Here is a 26,172-nt window from a genome sequence, read left to right as displayed (position 1 = left end):
ATTTTCGAATTGCTACCTCCGATCGCTACGTAAATAACAACCGCTGAGGCGCTGACCATATGGAGCGCTAGAGAGGAAACAAATAAGGAATTCTATTGTCTCCATTTCTTGCAGTTCCAGAACAGAGTTACTCTTTCCGGCTTTTGGTTGTAGGGCCTATTGTGTTTATAAATCAGCGACGTCCAACTTACAAGAGAGCATCTAAAGAAATCACATGTACGTGCGAATTTGTCTTCACAAAGACCTTCGGAGTCAGATTTAGGTAAGTAATGACAAAAATACGTTTTTTTGCAATTACAGTTGTTTCATTGCGTGTCTAAAACACACACACACACAAGCCGTCGATACCACCTGTTTCCTTTGACGTTTTTATCTTCTCAGTTCTCTCTTTCCACATTTTGCATTAGGGCCTAAAGTATTTTCTTATTGTCCATTGCGTTTCACATGGTTCAGGAATACTGAATCGTTTAATTCGCAGTTGTTGTTGCAGATGTAATAACGATAGTTCTAATAAAACGTCACTGCCGTTTGTGAGGATATTTAATATTTGGGTGCACTAGTTTCAAAAGTCTGTATAAGCCCTAATGTGTTTATTAAGAAGCTTCGCAATTGGCATCTCGTAATTATTAGTAATATTATTTTAACACTCGCGAGACCAAGGGGGAGGGTGTACTTCATGCCCACCTTTTGAAAATATTGTAAACTACCATACTTTATATTTTAAAAATTTGAAATGGATATTTGTTTTTAATGAAGTCTTCCATTCCATAAATGTTCTAATTTTTTTGGTGGGACATAACCCAAGAATTTGTCACTGTAGTAATAGACGTGACTTTCGAGAATGAATGTCATAGGCCTATTGAATATTTTAAACACATCGGTATCTCTTTAAAATATATGTTAATATGTCAACAATAATTAACGGATTTTTTTTTTAGCGTGGGCTTAAAGTACCCTGCCCTTTTGCCTCCTGATGATACACATTATTGAAAATGTGTTGCCATTGCTAGGTTTAATTTTGGCATGGAAATACATTCCAAGAAGAAACTTGAAGCTACACACATGTCCAGAACATAATCAACTGTCAATTAGTGTGAAGTAAATACTCAAGCTGCAAGTGCTATGTAGTAGCCTATACTGTACACAAAAATTGTAATATATGACTCCAAAACTTATATGGCATCATTTCTATTGTACTTTTGCTGTCAACTTAATCGTTGCTTATGCTGGTATTAAACCTATTTTTCTGTAGGCCAAACTCCAGCTGTAGAGGTGGTGATGACCGCTTGACACATGCTGTGTGGTCCGCCGCTCGTGGTCTCGCGGTAGCGTTCTCGCTTCCCGAGCACGGGGTCCCGGGTTCGATTCCCGGCGGGGTCAGGGATTTTCACCTGCCTCGAGATGACTGGGTGTTTGTGTTGTCCTCATCATTTCATCATCATCCAGGTAAGTGGCGAAATTGGACTGAGCAAAGATTGGATAATTGTACGGGCGCTGATAACCACGCAGTTGAGCGCCCCACAAACCAAACATCATCATCATCATCAACATGCTGTGTGGAAGGGGAAGCTGGTCCAGCCACCTCAATGCAGCAAACTGTGCAAAATGCAATAATGACATGTCCCCAAAAGGATTGGAGTTCTTCGGAAAAATAATAGATAGATGGGCAGCTTCTTCAACTATTCACCAAATAGTTCCAGCCTTTTTCAGTTGTTGAAGATTTGGGGTTTCATGGTTTTGTTTGGGCTCTTAATCCTGCTTATGAAATCCCAAGCAGGAAGCATGTTTCGGGTGTGATGCTGCCAGCAGCAAAGGATGAAATTGCTGTGATGACAGTTTGTCTGGCCACCAATTGCTGGATATCGTCAGGAAATAAAAGCTACATAGTGGTGACAAGGCATTTTGCTTCTGAACATTTTGCTTTTCAGTCTGTGATGCAAGGATGTACCCAATGCCATGGTCCACATACTGTTTCCAATCTGCCAGCATTTCTAATAGACATGACAGATAAGTTCAGACTGATAAAGTTTTTCTTGTTGTGACGGATAATGCAGCAAATATTGAAAGTGGAGGATCTATTTTATGATGGAAACATTTTGGGTACTATGCATGTACATTGAACCTTATTTTACAGAATGCGCTAAAACATTTCCAGCCAATTCAGCAAAAGATAAAAGCTAATGTAGTATTCTTAAAGAGAAGCTGCCAGGCAACTGAATGACTGGCGACATTCCAAAGAAACAGTGGTGTAACTAATGTTACAAAAATTGGTTTCAGGATGTGCCTGTGAGGTGGAATTCTACTCTGTTACAACGAATAGTTGAAGTGAAAGATGCAGTGAAGACTAACACTAAGCGCTGTGAATTTCGAACAACTGACAGAGGATGAGTGGAACATCTGTTCGGAACGCTGTTCTGTGTTGAAACTAGTTGAGCAGGTTTCAACACAACTTAGTGCAGAGTCCTATCCTGCTGGCAGCCAAGTAAGTTAAGCAGCTTTTTTTCTTGCTGAAGTGTTAGCTATGATTTTGTGCCATATTCGTTTGAGATATTGTACTGTTTGTGTTATACTGAAGAAATTATGTCAACTTTCAGGTTATTGTTCTGACAAGGGGATTGTCACCAGTGTGTGCTGAACTTTTGAAGAGGCCACGTGTGTTTCTGTTGTCGAAGAGTTAACAAAAGACCTGAAGGACCATTTCTGCAAAGTAGAGATACGAAAGTCTACAGCAGTAGCTACTCTACTTGATCCACATTTCAAAACTTGTCTGTAAACTGAGTAGCAGCAAAAAACACAAATAAGCTGCTTGTTGACTGGCTAACTCAAAAGCTGGGTGACAGAAGACCGACAAACACCAGCCAGAGCCACGAAACTGTCAGCGTTGACTAGCGCTGATCCCTTGTCAGTATGGGGTGTTTATGATGCAACATTCCCGGGGTACTCCTCAGTCAGCTGCTGTTGTGGAAGTGCAAAGATATCTGGACAAGTAATTAGCAGAAGTGAGGATCCACTTGCATGGTAGGTGTGAGTATCAATATATTTTCCGAAATATTTCAAAAGTGGTAAAGGAACCACTTTTGTACCGTGTGAAAGCTGTACCATGTGAAAGGATACTTTCAAAACCAGGTGTCTATGTAGGTGAAAGAAGAACACATCTCAAAGCTTCAAAAGTCAAAAAACTATGAACAGTAGTGACTCCTGAATTTTCTGATATATGGGTCATTCCATATTAGAGAGACTTTGTGACAAAAAAAAATAAAAAGACAATATTACTAATATAACCTTAAAAATGCAGAGTTAAAAGTACATTTGTTCATTGCAAAATAATTATGAATATGGAAAAATTAAATTTCTAGCTTCACTAAGTGTTTAAAGTGCACTACTCTTGGCACCACAGAGAGGTATGTTTTATGCTATTTCCAGATGAGTATTAGTTGTGTTATCTATGGCTGATTGTTCTATTGTTGCAAAGAATATTGAAGTCAACTTTTTTATAGCTCATAATAATTTGTTTTGTTGAAGTAAGCTAATTGCATTTCTTCATTTTGTTAGTTTTATAATATATATGCAGCTTGTAACACCCGCAACAAAAAAGGTACAAAAGTTTAATTTGTAATCTAGTAAATTTGTTCTTTACAGTACCTTTCTGTAAAAGTGAGGTTATGCGCATGTTTTACAATATCATACCATTACATGGCATTTTGAAATCTTATTTAACACTCTTAGAGCTGTTACGGGTGTTACTAAGTTTTGTTTTGGGAGTTACTTAACACATGCATAACACCCGTAACTTGAATTGGAAGGTTTAATGCCACTTTCATCTTTAGTAGGCCTAGGCCCTACATTTAAATTATAACCAAAGGGTATTATTATGAATGAAAAAGTTTTTAACTATGTTTATTACATACGAAAACAGTTTTAAGCATGAAAACTAAAATTTTTATTCCTCTGCATACATTTGTTTAAGCACTACACCTACATTATAAAAGTTAGAGCATTAACCTGACTCAATTGACGTTCTCCTAAAAAGTTAATTAAGCCCAAAATTCTTTAGATTACATATAGTTTATGTTTTCCATTCTAACTGTTCCAAGAACAACAATATTGCTAACCTCAGTTTTAAATTTTATGTAGGCCCAGTAAGCTGCTTATCGAGGCATATTCTAGTCATTCATAAGAGCCTATGTTTAACAATTTACTGTACTGGGCAGTTCAAAAATAAATATACTTTGTCCAATCTATGTTATCTTGAGAGAGACTTTGGATTGACAGTTGAGTGGAATTTTTTTGCCAGTCCACATGGTAAAGGAGCCACAGATGGCATTGGAGGTGCACTGAAGAGGAGTGTGTGGACAGCTGTTAGATATAGGAAAGTTATTATTAACAACACAATTGACTTTTATGACTACACTCTGAAGAATTTTTCTAAAATTAAGGTACTATGGGTTGATAAGATAACAGCAGAGCATAACATTCCTATTTTGGATGAAGGGTGGAAAAATTTACAAGTGGTTTCTCAAATCCAGGGCTGCCATCACTTTTGACCTTATAACACAACTGATTTGCTGGTTTCAAAAACAGCAGAGTCATTAATGACAAGGGTGTCAGTATTTATTACTGAGGAGGCCAAAGTTAAAACATTACATGCAAAAAGATGCATAAACTTCTATGAAGTGTGCAGTTCTGATGATTCGGATCAGGAGACTGTTTCACTCTCTGAATCACAAGACAATATTGGAAGTGCTTGTGAGTTAAGCCTAACTAATAAAATTGGAAAGTCTGATTTAAAATTTGGGTTATTTGTCTTGGTTGACATTCCAAATGACAAAAAGAAGCCAACCCTATCCAAAATTCGATACCGTTACTTGGGAATCTGCCAGGGTGAGGTTAACAAAGAGGAGGATGTGAAAATAATGTTTCTGAAGTTAGTAGGAAAAAGTAAAACACTTTTTAAACTAGATGAAACTGATGTTTGTTTTGTGAAATTCAGTCAAGTACTATCTAAGGTAACAACATCAGAAATCAAACAACAAGGTAACTGTTTGTACTGTGAGGTCAATTTTGAGTTGGATGTTGCTGAAAAAGATTATTAAATGAAGTTTTTAAACCTATTAATAATAAGAAAACATTTTTGTCATAAATTTAATAGGCCTACAAAATGAGGTAAATGTAAGTAATGATATCTTGGCCTAGTTGTACTATAAAATTATAACAATTTTTTTTGTGTAATAAATAGCTTTATCTTTCAAATATGTTTTCTTAAGTTCATACTTTTATTCCAAATAAACTACAATACCTCTTTTCTTTTTATGCAATTGTAAGAGGTAGATTTATTCCTTCAAGAATCAAATCTGATGCATCTATGTAACACCCGTAACATTTAATGTAACACCGGTAACAGCAAAAAATATATATATACTGAGTTATGATGTCGAAAAAAATAAAAATTTATATTTAAAAATAAAATTAAAACCCACATCCTTTCGTCTTTCCCTCTCCTTCCCTCTTTCCTGATGAGGCAACAGTTTGTTGCGAAAGCTTGAATTTTGTGTGTATGTTTGTGTTCGTTTGTGTGTCTGTCGACCTGCCAGCACTTTCATTTGGTAAGTCACATCATCTTTGTTTTTAGATATATTTTTCCTTCGTGGAATGTTTCCTTCTATTATAAATATAAACAAATTTAGACATCCACCCCCAAAAACCATGCAAAACGACGAAAAAAACAGACATCACACAACTCCCCAAATACCACTAAACACAATATCATCTGGAATCGGACACTTGCCTTGACCTATATAGCTCAACAGCTGCTCCCGATCCTATAAATTGGGATCGAACACTTCCCTTGACCTATATAGCTCAAAAACGTCTCCCGATACTTTCACAGTCAGACTTTGGGATCGAACACTTCCCTTGACCTGTTATCCTTACGACATCTTCACATACAGCCGTCCATGGTCCGAGATGCCGGAACTTTTAAGTAAGCCTCATTTCTTCACGACATACTAAACACTTCATGACTTCATCCAAAAATCCGAATAGTTGAAGAAATGTTATTAGAGACAACGCACTGTCCCCCATCATAGCCGACAACCGCAAACTGTTGACCCTGTCAGTCATATCCATACCTACCAAAGACATAAAAAAAGCAATTCACACACGACACCACACTCACAAACTAAACCAAAAACATCACCTAACACACCACCAGAGAGCACCACCGCTCACATCAAAACGACACCTACAAACACGCCACTCTCTCAAACTAAATTCTGCGCCATCATGATATCACACACCACAACAGCCTTACATCACGGGTCAAAGCCGACGGGTGGGATCGGACGCTTTGGTCGACCAGAGAGAGAGAGAGAGAGAGAGAGAGAGAGAGAGAGAGTGAGAGTGTGCAGAAGTAGTCACCAGCAGATGTCACACAGTTATAATGTGGGTACTTGAATAAGGTGGTACTGGTTTCGATACGTATTCGGCAAATTTTACCTTTTGCTTCAAATGAAGTTAGTGTGGGGAGTATATTGGTGAATGGTAACTCGGATCTCCTTGTTCCACTTATGGCTCCACAAGTCTGTCTCATTGTCAGATGTTGCACAGTTATAATGTAGGAAAATGTAAGGATGAGGTAGTAGTAGTTTGGATACATGCATGGGAAATTTAACCTTTCACTTAAAATGAAAGTACAGTTGTAGTGTATAAGGTATAATAGCTTAGTAACTTGGATACCTTTATTCCAGTTATGACATCACAAGTCAGTCACTAGCAGCAAAATGTCCCACTGTTATAGTGTGGGAAACTTGAAGAATAAGGTAGTAGTCCTGTGGATACATTTCACCACTTTTGAGGTAGTGTGTATATTGGCAGATGGTAACTCTGAGCTCTCTGTTCTCATTATTGCTCCAAAAGTCCTTCACCAGCAGCAGATGTCACACAGTCATAAAGAAGAACTTTAAGAAACAGGTGTTAGTGGATACACGTATGGGAAATTGAACTTTCACTTAAAATGTAGGTACATTTGTAGTTTGCAAAATATATTGGTAGTCAGTAACTCGGAGCACTTTGTTTCAGTCACAGCTCTAAAATCCCTCACCAGCAGCAGACACACAGTTATAATGTGGGAAACTTGAAGAATGAGGTAATAGTGTTTTGGTACATGAATGGCAAATATGACCTTTCACTTAAAATGGAGGTACATTTGCAGTGAGTACAGATGTGTTCAAATTGTTAGTCTAAAGATATTTTTTCCAAAACTTTACATTTATTACACATTTACATCAACATACAGATTACATTTCTACATTCAATACTTTGTATGCATACCTTCATTCTTAATCAACATATTTATCCTGTTTGGCATAGTTTTTATTAACTTTTCACATGACATTTTAGTATCATTGTCATGGTACCATATTTCCTCTAGTTTCTCCATGAGACCTTGTTTGGTGGTTTTTGTAGTTTTCCTTAACCTCTGTTTCACAATAGCCCATAAATTTTCATTTGGGTTCATATCTGGGCTATTCCATGGCCAGGGCAACACTTTCTGTTGCTTTTCTTCCCAGTACTTGGAAACACTTTTGGCTGTGTGGCAAGGTGCCTCATCGTGCATAAAAATGGCATCTTTATTAGGAAACCACTTATTTATTTGGGGGAAAAATTCCTTTTCAAGGATTTTTTTATATTGTTCTTGCCTCATTGTCCCTTCAACAGTGTGTAATCTGCCAGGGCCTTTCACAGACATCACACTCCAGACCATAATGGAAGTTGGATGCTTCACACATTGTTGCACACACTCAGCTTCAAACTGTTCTGCTTTATTCCACCACAGTGAATACAGATTCATCACTGAAATATACCTGAAGGATGTGTACAAAATTGCAAGTTTGAAAAGTTGAGAATGGTAGCATAGGAGACCTCAACAGTCCCAAAATTCAACTGTGCATTTCTTCAGTATCACTAAAACATCACCATTTCAAGCCAAAACTCCCAACTTTAGAGATCAGACCCACTTAATTTACCATATCATTGCATATACCTTAGCCAAGTCCTCACTTCTCTGTGCCTGAAGTTGTTTAGCCCACAGCAATCTTTTGGTTTTCATGGCAGGTGTGATTTTCTGTTTTTTCCTTGGTCGGCATGCACAGACTATTAATTTTAGTCACACTCTTCAGTATTTCTGCTCATTTCATGAACACATCAATGTATATTATATGCTCTCCTTCGAAATTTGTAGCAGAGCCCACAGGTCAGTTGGAAGATAACTCGTCTTCCAGAATGAGATTTTCACTCTGCAGCGGAGTGTGCGCTGATATGAAACTTCCTGGCAGATTAAAACTGTGTGCCGGACCGAGACTCGAACTCGGAACCTTTGCCTTTTGCGGGCAAGTGCTCTACCACTGAGCTACCCAAACACGACTCACGCCCCCTTCCTCACAGCTTTACTTCTGTCAGTACCTCGCCTCCTACCTTCCACACTTTACAGAAGCTCTCCTGCGAATCTTGCAGAACTAGCACTCCTGAAAGAAAGGATATTGTGGTGACATGGCTTAGCCGCAGGAGAGCTTCTGTAAAGTTTGGAAGGTAGGAGGCGAGCTGGCAGAAGGGAAGCTGTGAGGACGGGGCATGAGTCGTGCTTCGGTAGCTCAGATGGTAGAGCACTTGCCCGCGAAAGGCATAGGTCCCGAGTTTGAGTCTCGGTCCGGCACACAGTTTTAATCTGCCAGGAAGTTTCAAAACTAGTCTTTTCTGGGAATCTTGTTATCTATTGGGAGAGGGTACATCATGACGAAGCTTTTATCACCACTCTAACTGCTTGAATGTTCTAGGACACAACAATTGTCTGGCATCTAAAAAAAACTCATTATGTAATAATAATGCACATTTCCTGTGGATAACGAGCTACTATTCATTAGAATGTTTTCTATATGGCTTCACTCTCTTACATCAAATTTAAATTTTGTTTCTCTATAACCTAAAGGGGCCTACACACTTCAGTATTTATTGACAATACTAGTTTGTGAAACTTTCAGTATATTGAATGACCTCACACTATCAATAACATTGACAAAAACTGTCAGTTGATAACGCAGTTTTACAAGATTAAGATGTCGAACAGCCAAAATAAAGCGTGCGCTGCAGTATATTAGCTATAGCTTGCAAGCAACAGAAAACATCGAAAATTATGAAATGAGTTCGAGACTGGTTGAAGAAAGGAACGACTGCTCTCACGTTAATTTACTGACTGAAATCAGAAGCATGAAGCGAAAGATTTTATATATTATTCTTTGACGACTTCTGCATCGTACGAAAAGTTACTAGTGTTGATACACGATAAAATACAGAAGCAAAATGTGTTAATGAGAGAGGCAGTCGCGTTGGACAAGAGATTAGGAGTGTCTTCGAGATGTATGGCAATTGGTGACAGATAGGCCATGCTAGTGCTCGAAGTTTAGTTGTGTCATGTCAGCAAGCACAATTAGTAAAATTCTATGGAAACCTGTGAAGCAATTGTATCTACCTAGCTAGGACCTGTTTAGATAATGAACGTATTTTTTTCTTTACGCTTTGTGACAATCTGATGAAACTGACGTACATTTCGCGGACCTCTTAGTAGGCATTGTAGATATACGACATATTTTTCGACATGGGAGTGTTTTTCCAAACTGCTATGTAACACCAATCTAATTAATATCGTAAGCGATGTCATATCCTCCGTTAACCATCCTAAAGTGGCATATGACATGATTACCCTCGCATAGGCCTGTTAAAATTATTTGGTATTAAAAGGCTCCTTAAAAATAAAATCTAAGGTATAATGTACACAACGGCGAATTGGAAAAAAAAAAAACACCACCAGCTAACGCCGCGTGGCTGGTTCCTGAAGCTCTGTCCACACCTGAACGGAGAATATCGTCAAACTGTCATTATTTGACCCAAAACGTTCAGTATGTATTGACAATACCGAAAATATTTTGAGCTCCATCAATCCTGCTCATCAATACACCTCTCAGACGGTCAATATATTGGCAGTTTGACAATACTATTGAACGTGTGAGGTCCTCTTTATCAGACAAAACTGATTCATGGACAGACTGGGCAATATTTGGACATCTAGAGAAAAAGTTAATAAAAGTAAAAAGATGGAGGGAATATTTTGAAGAGTTGCTCAATGTAGGTGAAAATGCGATCAGTAATGTTTCAGATTTCGAGGTAGAATGGGATCGGAATGATAAATGAAATAGGATCACATATGAGGAAGTGGAAAATATGGTCAATAGATTGCAGTACAATAAAGCGGCTGGGGTGGATGAAATTAAGTCGGAAATCATCAAATACAGTGGAATGTCAGGTCTGAAATGGCTACATAGGATAATTGAAATGGCCTGGGAGTCGGGACAGGTTCCGTCAGACTGGACAAAAGCAGTAATCACACCAATCTTTAAACATGGAAACAGAAAAGATTGTAACAACTACAGAGGTATCTCTTTAATCAGCGTTATGGGTAAAATCTTCGCAGGTATTGTTGAAAGGAAAGTGCGAGTATTAGTTGAGGACCAATTGGATGAAAATCAGTGTGGGTTTAGGCCTCTTAGAGGGTGTCAGGACCAGATCTTTAGCTTACGGCAAATAATGGAGAAGTGTTATGAGTGGAACAGGGAATTTTATCTATGCTTTATAGAACTAGAAAAGGCATATGACCGGGTTCCTAGGAGGAAGTTATTGTCTGTTCTACAAGATTATGGAATAGGAGGCAAACTTTTGCAAGCAATTAAAGGTCTTTACATGGATAGTCAGGCAGCAGTTAGAGTTGACGGTAAATTGAGTTCATGGTTCAGAGTAGTTTCAGGGGTAAGACAAGGCTGCAACCTGTCTCCACTGTTGTTCATATTATTTATGGATCATATGTTGAAAACAATAGACTGGCTGGGTGAGATTAAGATATGTGAACACAAAATAAGCAGTCTTGCATATGCGGATGACTTAGTTGTGATAGCAGATTCGATTGAAAGTTTGCAAAGTAATATTTCAGAGCTAGTTCAGAAATGTAAGGACTATGGTATGAAGATTAGCATCTCCAAAACGAAAGTAATGTCAGTGGGAAAGAAATATAAACGGATTGAGTGCCAAATAGGAGGAACAAAGTTAGAACAGGTGGACGGTTTCAAGTACTTAGGATGCATATTCTCACAGGATGGCAACATAGTGACAGAACTGGAAGCGAGGTGTAGCAAAGCTAATGCAGTGAGCGCTCAGCTATGATCTACTCTCTTCTGCAAGAAGGAAGTCAGTACCGAGACTAAGTTATCTGTGCACCGTTCAATCTTTCGACCAACTTTGTTGTATGGGAGCGAAAACTGGGTGGATTCAGGTTACCTTATCAACAAGGTTGAGGTTACGGATATGAAAGTAGCTAGGATGATTGCAGGTACTAGTAGATGGGATCAATGGCAGGAGGGTGTCCACAATGAGGAAATCAAAGAATAACTGGGAATGAACTCTATAGATGTAGCAGTCAGGGCGAACAGGCTTAGATGGTGGGGTCATGTTACACGCATGGGAGAAGCAAGGTTACCCAAGAGAGTCATGGATTCAGCAGTAGAGGGTACGAGGAGTCGGGGCAGACCGAGGAGAAGGTACCTGGATTCGGTTAAGAATGATTTTGAAGTAATAGGTTTAACATCAGAAGAGGTACCAATGTTAGCACTGAATAGGGGATCATGGAGGAACTGTATAATGGGGGCTATGCTCCAGACTGAACGCTGAAAGGCATAATCAGTCTTAAATGATGATGATGATGATGATGAAGAAGTAAACGAAAGCAAAATTTCACAATATATATGTCTCATAATCTGCATCAGTTAAATTCAGTAGGTTGCCTTCATAGCGTAGCTACCCCTCACGAGGCCAAAGTTAATGGAGTGGACTAGACGTTGCGCGAAATAATGTAACTGTTAGAAATACCCGATTACTGAGTAGCAGCAGTTCCTGTGATAACCGCCCACCTAAAGCTATCAATTATTTCGATAACTGCCAACACTGACTCGCATTGTCTATTTGCCGAAGATCATAATACACATTCGCGTCATCTGAGATCTGGCTACGAAGGAGAAGGATAGATCATCTGGGAGGTGTTCTATAAGTCAGGGAAATAACTCTGAGACCGCGCGCCATCTTTTGATAGACCTGTGTACAATAGGTTGGTTTATAAATAACTCATCTGTTACCAGTCGCGATTTTCTTTTTCGCACAACGCGTTTCAGGAAATGATTCCCATTTTCAAGTGCGTTTTTTGTGTTTGTTATGTCATTCCTATGTGATGTTGTCGATGCGTGAGATTCTGCTTCATTTCGTTGACTTCACTGCAATATATAAGAAAACGCGATTTTTAGTTGGTTGTCGATCTTTTTGTGAAGTTAGTGGCGAAATTTAGAAGAATTTGTTCTTTCAGTTTCCTTGTGGTCCATTTGTGCAGAGCCTCTCACACATACTAATAATCACAGACAACTAGTTGTACACTTTTAAACATCAGATGTTTCGATAGTATGCTTAAATAAAAATAGTAACACATAGAAATGAGCACAATTGTAACATAGAAATAAGTAAATTATGATCCATATTGTTAAAGTAAAGCTGGCCGGAGTGGCCGAGCATTTCTAGGCGCTACAGTCAGGAACCGCGCGTCCGCTACGTCGCAGGTTCGAATCCTGCCTCGGGCATGGATGTGTGTGATGTCCTGAGGTTAGTTAGGTTTAAGTAGTTCGAAGTTCTAGGGGACTGATGACCTCAGACGTTAAGTCCCATAGTGCTCAGAGCCATTTGAACCATTCTTTTTTTTTTTTTAAGGTAAATAATCTCTGCACAAAAGCATATCGTACTGTGTGGAATACAACGAATTTTAACTCGTTGGTGGAATACCTTCGACCATGGTCGAAGTGGAATACCTATAATGTCATCTCTGTTGACTACTTGTAGAAACATCTGTGTAACTATTTTGTTTGTGTAAAATGTTTTCGATGATCGAAAACATTTTACACAAACAAAATAGTTACACAGATGTTCCTATTAAAAGTGTACAAGGTGTGAGTGATGTTTAGTGTCCAGTGTGTGTGTGAGAGACTCTTCACAAATGGACCATAAGGAAACTATAAGTAGGAATTCTTCTAAATTTCGCCACTAACTCCACAAAAAGATCGAGAACCAACTAAAAATCGCGTGTTTTATTATATATTGCAGTAAAGTCAACGAAATGAAGCAGAATCTCACAAATCGACAACATCACATGGGAATGACATAACAAACACAAAAAACTCACTTGAAAATAGGAATCATTTCCCGAAACGGTCGTGAGAAAATTAAAATAAAGAAAATCGTGACTGGTAGCAGATGAGTTATTTATAAACAGACCTATTGTTTTCTCAGTCGTGGGCTTTCAGAACCATTTATAATGGATCAAATCAGAACTGTTTACTATTTCGTGCGTTCTCCCTACTTTCAACACAAACAACTAAACAAAGTTATTGTCAGATCGGTGGCTGATACGAGACCGTAAGGTTCCCCTGAGCCCCGCACTGTTTGTCAACTTAGTTTGGTTAGCACAAATAAAGAGTTACCATACGGAATTCGAGCGACTATGGAAATAGCTGTCACAGGTCTATATTTCTCTCTGGCAGTTATCTTCTTCGCGCTCAGTTCTTGTTCTCTGGCATTTAACGGGCTATCTCTACAGGTTACCTGGAGAGAACAAATATTTTCGAATTGCTACCTCCGATCGCTACGTAAATAACAACCGCTGAGGCGCTGACCATATGGAGCGCCAGAGAGGAGACAAATAAGGAATTCTATTGTCTCCATTTCTTGCAGTTCCAGAACAGAGTTACTCTTTCCGGCTTTTGGTTGTAGGGCCTATTGTGTTTATAAATCAGCGACGTCCAACTTACAAGAGAGCATCTAAAGAAATCACATGTACGTGCGAATTTGTCTTCACAAAGACCTTCGGAGTCAGATTTAGGTAAGTAATGACAAAAATACGTTTTTTTGCAAATACAGTTGTTTCATTGCGTGTCTAAAAAAACACACACACACACACACACACACACACACACACACACACAAGCCGTCGATACCACCTGTTTCCTTTGACGTTTTTATCTTCTCAGTTCTCTCTTTCCACATTTTGCATTAGGGCCTAAAGTATTTTCTTATTGTCCATTGCGTTTCACATGGTGCAGGAATACTGAATCGTTTAATTCGCAGTTGTTGCAGATGTAATAACGATAGTTCTAATAAAACGTCACTGCCGTTTGTGAGGATATTTAATATTTGGGTGCACTAGTTTCAAAAGTCTGTATAAGCCCTAATGTGTTTATTAAGAAGCTTCGCAACTGGCATCTCGTAATTATTAGTAATATTATTTTAACACTCGCGAGACCAAGGGGGAGGGTGTACTTCATGCCCACCTTTTGAAAATATTGTAAACTACCATACTTTATATTTTAAAAATTTGAAATGGATATTTGTTTTTAATGAAGTCTTCCATTCCATAAATGTTCTAATTTTTTTGGTGGGACATAACCCAAGAATTTGTCACTGTAGTAATAGACGTGACTTTCGAGAATGAATGTCATAGGCCTATGGAATATTTTAAACACATCGGTATCTCTTTAAAATATATGTTAATAACAATTAACGGATTTTTTTTTAGCGTGGGCTTAAAGTACCCTGCCCTTTTGCCTCCTGATGATACACATTATTGAAAATGTGTTGCCATTGCTAGGTTTAATTTTGGCATGGAAATACATTCCAAGAAGAAACTTGAAGCTACAAACATGTCCAGAACAGAATCGACTGTCAATTGGTATGAAGTAAATACTCAAGCTGCAAGTGCTATGTAGTATACTGTACACAAAAATTGTAATATAAGTCTCCAAAACTAATATGGCATCATTTCTATTGTACTTTTGCAGTCAACTTAATCGTTGCTTATGCTGGTATTAAACCTATTTTTCTGTAGGCCAAACTCCAGCTGTAGAGGTGGTGATGACCGCTTGGCACATTTTGTATGGAAGGGGAAGCTGGTCCAGCCACCTCAATGCAGCAAACTGTGCAAAATGCAATAATGACATGTCCCCAAAAGGATTGGAGTTCTTCAGAAAAATAATAGATAGATGGGCAGCTTCTTCAACTATTCACCAAATAGTTCCAGCTTTTTTCAGTTGTTGAAGATTTGGGGTTTCATGGTTTTGTTTGGGTTCTTAATCCTGCTTATGAAATCCCAAGCAGGAAGTATGTTTCAGGTGATGCTGCCAGTGGCATACACAGCAGCAAAGGTGAAAGTGTAAGACTGTTAGCTGCGATGACAGTTTGTCTGGCCACCGATTGCTGGATATCGTCAGGAAATAAAAGCTACATAGTGGTGACAAGGCATTTTGCTTCTGAACATTTCGCTTTTCAGTCTGTGATGCAAGGATGTACCCAATGCCATGGTCCACATACTGTTTCCAATCTGCCAGCATTTCTAATAGACACACAGATATGTTCAGACTGATAACGTTTTCCTTGTTGTGACAGATAATGCAGCAAATATTGAAAGTGGAGTATCTGTTTTATGATGGAAACATTTTGGGTACTATGCGTGTACATTGAACCTTATTTTGCAGAATGCACTAAAACATTTCCTGCCAATTCAGCAAAAGATAAAAGCTAATGTAGTATTCTTAAAGAGAAGCTGCCAGGCAACTGAATAATTGGCGACATTCCAAAGAAACAGTGGTGTAACTAATGTTAAAAAATTGGTTTCAGGATGTGCGTGTGAGGTGGAATTCTACTCTGTTACAACGAATAGTTGAAGTGAAAGATGAAGTGAAGACTAACACTAAGCGCTGTGAATTTCGAACAACTGACAGAGGATGAATGGAACATCTGTTCGGAACGCTGTTCTGTGTTGAAACTAGTTGAGTGTGTTTCAATACAACTTAGTGCAGAGTCCAATCCTGCTGGCAGCCAAGTAAGCTGCTGAAGTGTTAGCTATGATTTTGTGCCATATATTCGTTTGAGATATTGTACTGTTTGTGTTATACTGAAGAAATTATGCCAACTTTCAGGTTATTGTTCTGACAAGGGGATTGTCACCAGTGTGTGCTGAACTTTTGAAGAGGCCACGTGTGTTTCTGTTGTCGAAGAGTTAACAAAAGACCTGAAGGACCATTTCTGCAAAGTAGAGATACGAAAGTCTACAGCAGTAGCTACTCTACTTGAACCACATTTCAAAACTTGTCTGTAAACCGAGTAGCAGCAAAAAACACAAATAAGCTGCTTGTTGACCGGCTAACTCAAAAGCTGGGTGACAGAAGACCGACAAACACCGGCCAGAGCCACGAAACTGTCAGCATTGACTAGTGCTGATCCCTTGTCAGTATGGGGTGTTTATGATGCAACATTCCTAGGGCACTTCTCAGTCAGCTGCTGTTGTGGAAGTGCAAAGATATCTGGACAAGTAATTAGCAGAAGTGAGGATCCACTTGCATGGTAGGTGTGAGTATCAATATATTTTCCGAAATATTTCAAAAGTGGTAAAGGAACCACTTCTGTACCATGTGAAAGCAGTACCATGTGAAAGTATACTTTCAAAACAAGGTGTCTATGTAGGTGAAAGAAGAACACATCTCAAGGCTTCAAAAGTCAAAAAACTATGAACAGTAGCGACTCCTGAATTTTCTGATATATGGTAAATGTTGTTTATTGTATTTAATGAGAGATTACTGGTGAGGTATACACCAGAATATGCATTTGTTATCTTAGATCTTTTAAGTAGTGGATTCAGGAAACAAATCGGCAGCAGTCTCAGTTTAATACTTAGGATATTTTAACAAAATGGTAATTGTGGTTTGGGTAGATGTTCAGCGAATTTCACGTCTCACTTAAAATGGAGGTACATCTGTAGTGTGTAGAATATATTTGTTGTGACACATTTAGAGAGACTGTGTGTGTGTGTGTGTGTGTGTGTGTGTGTGTGTGTGTGTGTGTCAGACTTCCAGTTATGCCTCCAGAAGCAGTCACCAGCAGCAGATGTCACACTGTTATAATGTGGGTAACTTGAATAATTTTGGATACATATGTGGCAAATTTTACCTTTCACTTCAAATGAAGTTAGTGTGAGGAGTATATTGGTGAATGGTAACTCAGATCTCTTTGTTCCACTTATGGCTCCACAAGTCTGTCACATTGTCAGATGTTGCACAGTTATAATGTAGGAAAATGTAAGGATAAGGTAGTAGTAGTTTGGGTACATGCATGGGAAATTTAACCTTTCACTTAAAATGAAAGTATAGTTGTAGTGTATAAGGTATAATGGCTTAGTAACTCGGATACCTTTATTCTAGTTATGGCATCACAAGTCAGTCACTAGCAGCGTGATGTCGCACAGTTGACAGTTGTTGTGTGGGAAACTTGAAGAATAAGGTGGTAGTCCTTTGGATACATTTCACCACTTAAAATGGAGATAGTGTGTATATTGGCAGATGGTAACTCAAGCTCTTTGTTCTCGTTATGGCTCCAAAAGTCCTTCACCAGCAGCAGATGTCACACAGTCATAAAGAGGAACTTTAAGAAACAGGTACTAGTAAATACATGTATGGGAAATTGAACTTAAAATGTTGGTACATTTGTAGTTTGCAAAATATATTGGTAGTGTGTAACTCGGAGCACTTTGTTTCAGTCACAGCTCTAAAATCCCTCACCCGCAGCAGATGTCACACAGTTATAATGTGGGAAACTTGAAGATTGAGGTAATAGTGGTTTGGATACATGAATGGCAAACATGACCTTTCACTTAAAATGGAGGTGCATTTGCAGTGAGTGCAGATGTGTTCAAATTGTTAGACTAAAGATATTTTTTCCAAAACTTTACATTTATTACACATTTACATCCACATACAGATAATATTTCTACATTCAATACTTTGTATGCATGCCTTCGTTCTTAATCAACATATTTATCCTGTTTGGCATAGTTTTTATTAACTTTCCACATGACATTTTAGTATCATGGTCATGGTACCATATTTCCTCTAGTTTCTCCATGAGATCTTGTTTGGTGGTTTTTGTAGTTTTCCTTAACCTCTGTTTCACAATAGCCCATAAATTTTCAGTTGGGTTCATATCAGGACTATTTCATGGCCAGGGCAACACTTTCAGTTGCTTTTCTTCCAAGTACTTGGAAACACTTTTGGCTTTGTGGCAAGGTGCCCCATCATGCATAAAAATGGCATCTTTATTAGGAAATCACTCATTTATTTGGGGGAAAAATTCCTTTTCAAGGATTTTTTTATATTGTTCTTGCCTCATTGTCCCAAGACAGTGTGTAATCTGCCAGGGCCTTTCATGGACATAACACTACAGACCAAAACAGGAGTTGGATGCTTCACACATTGTTGTACACACTCGGCTTTGAACTGTTCTCCAGATCTTCAACGAACACACTGGCTGCTTTATTCCACCACAGTGAATACAGATTTGTCACTGAAACATACCTGAAGCATGTGTACAAAATTGCAAGTTTGAAAAATTGAGAATGGTAGCATAGGAGGTCTCAACAGTCCCAAAATACAACTGTCCATTTCTTCAGTATCACTAAAACATCACAATTTCAAGCCAAAACTCCCAACTTTAGAGATCAGACCCACTTAATTTGCCATATCATTGCACGTACCTTAGCCCAGTCCTCACTTCTCTGCTCCTGAAGTTATTTAGCACACAGCAATCTTTTGGTTTTCATGGCAGGTGTGATTTTCTGTTTTTTCATTGGTCGGCATGCCTTTAAACCACATTCAAACAGCCTCCTCCTCACTATCACAGGTGAAACTTCAACACACAAACCGTTCTGCTGGTGGCTCATGTCTGTAAGTTTTTTCACTGTTCTAGGACAGATTTTTCTTTTATGTCCGCATTTTTCTTTCCTGTTTAGCTTGTATTCACCACCTTTCTGCACTGAAAGTTTGATTCTGCTGACAGTTTTCTGTGATATTCTCATTCTGTCAGCAATTTCTGACTGTGCATAATTTTAAGCAAGAAGTCCTACTACAGCCAAAATTTTCTGAGGTGAAACAGCTTTTGTCTTCCCCGTAACCTCACTTTCTTTGGAAACTCCATGATTTATACCTGCAGCTAAAAACATGCAAGTTCACACTGTAAATGTCTTGTTAATGTAGCAAGAAGTTGATAGAATAAATAACAAGCTGAAGTACACCACAGAAACATAAATCATTACTGTAAATACAGTTTCAAAGTGTGTACACGGACAAATGTTACCAACTGTGAAAAATTCAGTGATCTGTGAGTTGCTTGGAAGGGAACTTTTGTGGAATCAATCAAACCATTAAAACAAATCCATTATTACTGTTCTCTCCTTATTTATTTTATTTACTTGATTGGCATTTACAAGGCAAAATATTAAACTGCGACATTACAGCATTAAAGTGAGGCATTCAACATTACTTAATTACATATAATAAATACAAAATTTTATGCAATATGACATTTTTTTAAGCCATTCAACGGCATTGTCCGTGAGGTTATGTATATCCTCCAGTTCACCATTAAAACCATGCACGGTACACGTGATCAAGCAGACCATTGATTGATTGAGTCCACAATTGCACTGAGGGTCATTTGCGAGGCCCCGTGTTGTCATCATCTCCCTGAATCTTCCATCACCCGTCCTCACACGGTTCAGCTTAGTCCACATTCTTCTGGAAAGCTTGAAGCCCTCTATTGGTATGTTTGAGTCAGTAACAAGTTTTCTGTTCTTTACTGTACTTCTACTCTATAAACTTTTCCATTCATTTTCTGGGTCGAAGGGAAACACTACTTCACCTATTTGCCATAGAGGTGAGCTTGATCTCAGACGGTTTTTTGGTGTCAGGTCCTGGTGTATGGGAAGGTTTGGGTTTGCCAGTATTTTGCTGTATTATCTTGATAGTAGCGGATTTCTTCTGATTTCAGATGATGCTATGTTAGACAGTATGGGTAGCTAATCTATAGGTGTAGGTTTAAGTGCTCCTGATATTATTCTCATTTTTTCTCTTAGCTGGATATCGATTTTTAATATATATGCATGCTTCTGGTCCATAAGGTGCACAATACTTGGCCACGCTGTATACCGGCGCCGAGGCAGAAGTTCTCAAGGTATTTGCATCACATCCCCAGGTGGTTCTGGTGAGTTCGGCTAGAATGGCATTTCTAGTTTTCAGTTTTTGTTTTGTATCCTCTAGATGGGCTCTGTACGTTAGGGACCGGTTGAGCATTACTCAAAGGTACTGAGGATTGTCTTCATGTTTAATGGTCTGGTTATTCGTGCAGATGTTTAGCTTTCTCTTGGCTTCTGTCACTAAGATGCATGTTTATACTAACTCTCTTGTCTGGATTCAGTTGTAGATGGCATTTAGTGTATAGTATAGGTGCAACAGGTTTATGTCTTTGTTCAGTTTCCGCTCTATTTTTTTCAAAATATTTGCTGTGATAAGCTATTGAAATATCATCTGCGTATATAAACTCACGGGGTTGTTTCTAGGATATCCGCAGTGAACAAGTTAAACAATAAAGGGGCCAGGACTGGGTCCTGTGGGGGTCTGTAGTTGAGTGCTAAGTATCTACTGGTTTTGTCATTAAGAGTTACTCTAATTTTTCTTCCAGTTAAACTGTTCTTCATAAGTTTATGTGTCTGGCTGATCTGAGTTTTTTCAATCAGTTTATAAAGTAGGCCATTCTCCACACTGCGTCATGTGTTGATGTTAGATCCAACAGGACAATGCCAGTTTTCTTCTTACTCTGATAGCCCTTTTTGATAAAAGTTTAGGGCAAGGACTTGATCACAACAATTTCTTTTAGGCCTAAAACCTGCTTGCTCCCTTGGTAGGGAAGGTTCTATGTATGGGAAGAGTTGGTCCTCAGAAGCCTCTCAAATAGTTTATACACAGTGCATAAAAGAGAAATTTGTCTAAAATGTTTGGGGTTTTCTGCGGCTTCAGGACAGTGACTACATTGGCCTCTTTCCATATAGTAGGTATTTCTATCTGTTCGATGCACTCGGAAGAGTTTTGGCAGCCAGTTTCTTCCTGCCGGTCCTAGATTTCTAAGGAATTCTCGTAGGATTCCATCTACTCCTGCTGCTTTGCCAGCCTTCACTCCTGTCAGTGCATTATTGATCTCTTGAAACTCTACATCTTTTAGCAGATCTGTGTTCTCCTGGTTGTTCTTCATTACCTCTTTTATCATATGTTCGAAGTCTTTCTTTTCAGATGTTCTCAGATGGATTTTTTAGGTTTGTTTTACGTGCATCGCTATCCGGCTGGGTGTCATTCTTGTCTGTCATCTGTGTAGGTATGTAGCTCCCAATCTTCTTAACAGACTCCAGCTCCTGTGGCTAGAATGAGAGTAATCTGTGCTGTCCATTGTTTCCATCCGTCTACACCTACACTCTTCGTTCATCGTTTGAACCGGTTGTTCCGCAACCTCACAGTTTTCCGTTTTCTGGTATTCGTCCGATAATGATTCACACTCTCTCGTCCAGCACGGAGTATATTCTTTCCTTTCACTGTGTGGAATACTTTCCGGTGCAGATTTATACATCAGAGTAGTGAACCGCTTACAGGTATCTGGTAATGGAGGAATACGGTTCACTGTTCTCTCTGTGGGAGTCCGAAATGTCTCCCAGTAAGCCTGTTTTAGATTCCATCATGGGATTGGAGGGCTTTGTATGACAGAAATTGATAGTCCAACTTTGGCGATCACAGGTTGGTGCGGCTTCTAGGGAATTTCGGTAATACCCTCCTTTCCGCGTGGAGCCCGTCTCCTGTTGCTCCCCTTGTAACGAAGGTCAAGTCGGATGTCGTTTGTGACCCCCATGCCGCTGATGGTGAAAAGGTCGCTCGGTCTTTTGGATCGTACAGGAAGTGGAAATCTATTCCTTCAGCTCAGTTACTCAGTCTTTCTCCTACTTTTAGACCAGAGAACTTAGTATCAAAAATAATCATTTAGTCTAATAATTTAAACACATCTGTAGAGTATATTTAATGTTATGACACATGTGAATGGATTACCAGTGATGTAGCAGGTGATCAAAAAGTCAATATAAACTTGAAAACTTAATAAACCACGCAATAATGTAGATAGAGAGGTAAAAATTGACACACATGCTTGGAATGACATGGGGTTTTATTGGGGGAGGGGGGGGGGGGAGTTCACAAAGTGACCGACAGATGACACTGGACAGCAAAACGTCAGTGACTACGCATGACAATCGTGTATAAAAGGAGCTGTAATGAGAGAGAATCAGATGCGCCAGCAGTCGCAGCATATTGACGTTACCTGAAAAGGCGGTTTTAGTGAAGCTGTATTATCAGAATCTCTTGCGCGCGTCGTTTGGTGATGATCGTGTTCTCAGACACCACTTTCATCATGCTTGGCCTCCCAGGTCCCCAGACCTCAGTCCGTGCGATTATTGGCTTTGAAGTTACCTGAAGTCACAAGTGTATCGTGATCGACCAACATCTCTAGGGATGCTGAAAGGCAACATCTGACGCCAATACCTCACCATAACTCCGGACATGCTTTACAGTGCTGTTCACAACATTATTCCTCGATTACAGCTATTGTTGTGGACTGATGTTGGACATATTGAGCATTTCCTGTAAAGAACATAATCTTTGCTTTGTCTTACTTTATTATGCTAATTATTGCTATTCTGATCAGATGAAGCGTCATCTGTCGGACATTTTTTGAACTTTTGTATTTTTTTGGTTCTAATAAAACCCCATGTCATTCCAAGCATGTGTGTCAATTTGTACCTCTCTATCTACATTATTCCATGATTTATTCAGTTTTCAAATTTATACAGATTTTTTGATCACCCGGTATATGTAAATATTTGCATTTTCTTAACTTATCACTTAGTTTTCAGCAACGGCTCTGAAATTTCCATCATTAGATGCAGCTATATTCTCTTTAACGCTAATATCAGAAATCGTCAGATTGCCATCCAATTAAGTGCCTTTGAGACACGAGATGTCAAAAATAGTTGCACGTTACTGGTAGCCCACGGCAAGGCATGCGACACCTCAAAGTGTTAAGTACAGTAGAATTTTGTGTTCTGCTGACTTAAAAATTGTTAGCTGTAGCACCTAATCTGAGAAAGAATTATGTTGAACTTGAAGTTCCATGAAATGATACTGACATCAATCTCATGTGTATTAAGACCTCAGTTGTCAACTTAAATTATGTTTTATTGTGGAGATAAGAAAATTTCAATCTTTTGCAAGTTTGCAGTATAGGTTATTTCCTGAGAAATATTTACTGTAAGCAATGTAGACTGTAGAACAAATGGTTGCATAAACAGTACACAATAATGAATACCACTGAAAATGCCAAACATGAATAGATTAAACAACTCATGCTCAATAATAAATTTGACTTGCAAAAGACTGAAGTTTTCCTGTCGTTGAGATAAAAAATAACTAATTCTCATAATTTTGCTAGTTTGTATTCTAGAAAGGGTGCCAGAAGTGGGAGAGTGTTATCTTTATTAAACAGACACTAAATATAAGAGTGTATGATCCAGAAGAACTAGAGTACACAAAGTTGGCCGAGTGGCCTTCCCCCATAGCAGCACGAGGTGCTCTGACGTGCATTTAGAATGATCTATTTATGATGTGCAGCTGGTTATAACACTGGTATCAAACTGCATGGTACACACTACTAACATGACCTATCCTTGCACGATCTGTTGCAGATAGCAAGAAATTCGCTACTGCTGTAATTACCCACCTAACTATTGCAGAGAAGTTTTCCCCTCGGTGCTATGGCACATTTTTCCCCTCTGTGTTTAAAATTGCCATTCTTGATACATTTCTTATCTGTTTTCTATCTCCAAATATGGATGTATTAATGGTTAATTGTACTCAGACATACAGACATCATCACAGTCCTGCATCCTGTGATATCTAGACTGGAAAAACTTAATGGGGGGTAGGACGTCAAACGGGCCGGCTTTGAGCAGGAGAGGCATCTCAGGACATTTTAATTTCCAGTGTCTATACTTTTACAAATAAATTCATAAAACTTTGTCAGAATCACCAGGAAGGATTCAGGATTCACACCCATTGCAGTGGAAGTTCGAAAACATAAAATAAATTTTTTACGTGCGAAACTTCATAATTTTTTCACTTACTAATGGCTGCATTTGTTGCTATAGGTACACTTTTCTTCATAAGTTAGAGAGATTCTTCCATGAATTTTGCACAGCATACAAACCATACTTATAGGTGTATGAAACTCTAGAATTTATTTAATTTATGAAAAAACGAATGAGCTGTTATATTTTAAACTTCATGTTTAGAAAAAACAAATTTTCTAGTTAATTACCTCAATTTTTACCACAGTTTTTAATAGATCTGTAAAATTCTAAAATTTCATACACCTTTGAGTATGGTTTGCATGCTGTGCAAAATTCACCGAAGAATCTTACTTATGAAGAAAAGTGTGTCTATAGCAACAAATGCTGCCTTTAGTAAGTGAAAAAAAATGATGAAATTTCACATGTAAAAAAATTTATTTTGTTATGTTTTCGAACTTCCACTGCTGTGAGTGTAAATTCTGAATCCTTCCTGGTCATGCTGACAAAATTTTATGAATCTATTTGTAAAAGTATAGACAGTGGAAATTAAAATGTCCTGTGATGCCTCTCCTGCTCCAAGTCGGCCCATCTGACGTCCTACCCCCCTTAACAGATGAAGAGGTAATAGAACTGAGAGTATTTAAATGTTAACTTCAAATCTAAAACTTCATCAAAATGTAAATTTCTGTAAGTCTACACAGTATCAGCATCTTGTCTCACGTATGGGGCCCTACAACAATAACAAACACATCAGTGTCCTGCAGAGAACAGCAATTCACATGTTAACATCCCAGAATTTGTGAAGATGACATCACTGACTCTTATCAGTTTCTTTTGAGATGTAAGCTACTTTGTGATCACACTCTACAGTGCTTTATCAGCATACATCAAGGGGTTTGAAGGACATATTAAATTCATTGCTACAGACATGCCTTTACTGTTTTAAGTGAATGTTTACTACCAGTGTAAGTCAGCTGTGTAGCTGCTGCCAGGTATTATGTTCACTTCCTAAAGTGTCTTTAGACAGGAATATTACTACCGTTCGTTTCCTATTCTTCTGTTTCAGATAACTAGTCGTATGTGCAGCAGTCTGTGAAGCAGTCTGACAGTGTGCAGAAGTTCTGTGACTGAAGTGTTCAGCGGTAGTGGTGTGTTTGTATGTAGTGATAAAGAAAAATGTTGCAGTGTATTTGCATATGTAAGTGTGTGTATATTTCATCATTGTTTGCCAGTTGCAAGATCTGTTTTCGTGGAAATCAAATAACATTGTACAGTAGGGGCTAACTGATTGAGGCGGTGCAGCTGTTAATGGCACTGACCTCGTATGCAGGAGGATGGTGTTCACTCTGTCCAGCCATCCTGATTTAGGCTTTCCGTGGTTTTCCTGGACATTAAGGCAAATGGCTGGGATGGTTCCTTCAGCAAGGCCATGGCCGACCACCTCTCTCATTCTTATAGAGATCCTTAAACACTCTCTCCCTCTGTGTGTGTGTGTGTGTGTGTGTGTGTGTGTGTGTGTGTGTGTGTGTGTGTGTGTGTGTGTGTGTCACATGCTGAATTACAGAGCAAATACTTTGTTGGCCCCACTGAATAGGCCATGGCCAAGTACCTGCCCCATCCTTGTCCAGAGTGTTTGTACTCAGCATCTTAACTCTGTTTATTTATTCTCTTTATAATAGCATAATATGTTTTAAACCCTCCATATCGTTGTGGAAAACAGTAGAAATAAAATTGTTATCTCATAATGTATACTCCTTTTTTTTATTTTAAAATATCTTCCTTTTTTCCCTGTACACTGTTAAATAATTTGTTGAAAACCCAGGAGCTTCAAGACGAGCACATACTACCAGTGTAGGATATACAGGGTGTCCGAAAAGTCTTTACCTGATTACATAAATTGATAACTCAGGCTAGAAGTAAGATACAAATATGAAGCTGGTGTCTAATTGTTTACAAACTATCAAAGTTTTTTTCACACATCAGTAAACTTCCACATGAGA

The 26,172-nt window shown here is 38.6% G+C and overlaps 1 long non-coding RNA gene across 5 annotated transcripts; it reads left to right on the top strand.

The window, feature by feature from the left end:
* Positions 1-25,900, top strand: LOC126108959 (uncharacterized). Of its 5 annotated transcripts, none has more exons than XR_007523662.1 (5): positions 1-262; positions 2,278-2,482; positions 16,107-16,530; positions 17,385-17,617; positions 25,239-25,900. It is a non-coding gene; the product is annotated as an uncharacterized LOC126108959 (long non-coding RNA). The 5 variants fall into 5 exon arrangements; XR_007523661.1 differs by lacking the exon at positions 16,107-16,530 and adding an exon at positions 2,595-3,018; XR_007523664.1 differs by lacking the exon at positions 16,107-16,530 and adding an exon at positions 2,595-3,024.
* The last annotated feature ends 272 nt before the right edge of the window (positions 25,901-26,172 follow it).

The sequence above is a fragment of the Schistocerca cancellata genome, chromosome 11 (assembly GCF_023864275.1).
Source record: "Schistocerca cancellata isolate TAMUIC-IGC-003103 chromosome 11, iqSchCanc2.1, whole genome shotgun sequence".
In the NCBI taxonomy this organism is placed as follows: domain Eukaryota; kingdom Metazoa; phylum Arthropoda; class Insecta; order Orthoptera; family Acrididae; genus Schistocerca; species Schistocerca cancellata.
This window is presented reverse-complemented; position numbering and strand designations above follow the sequence as displayed.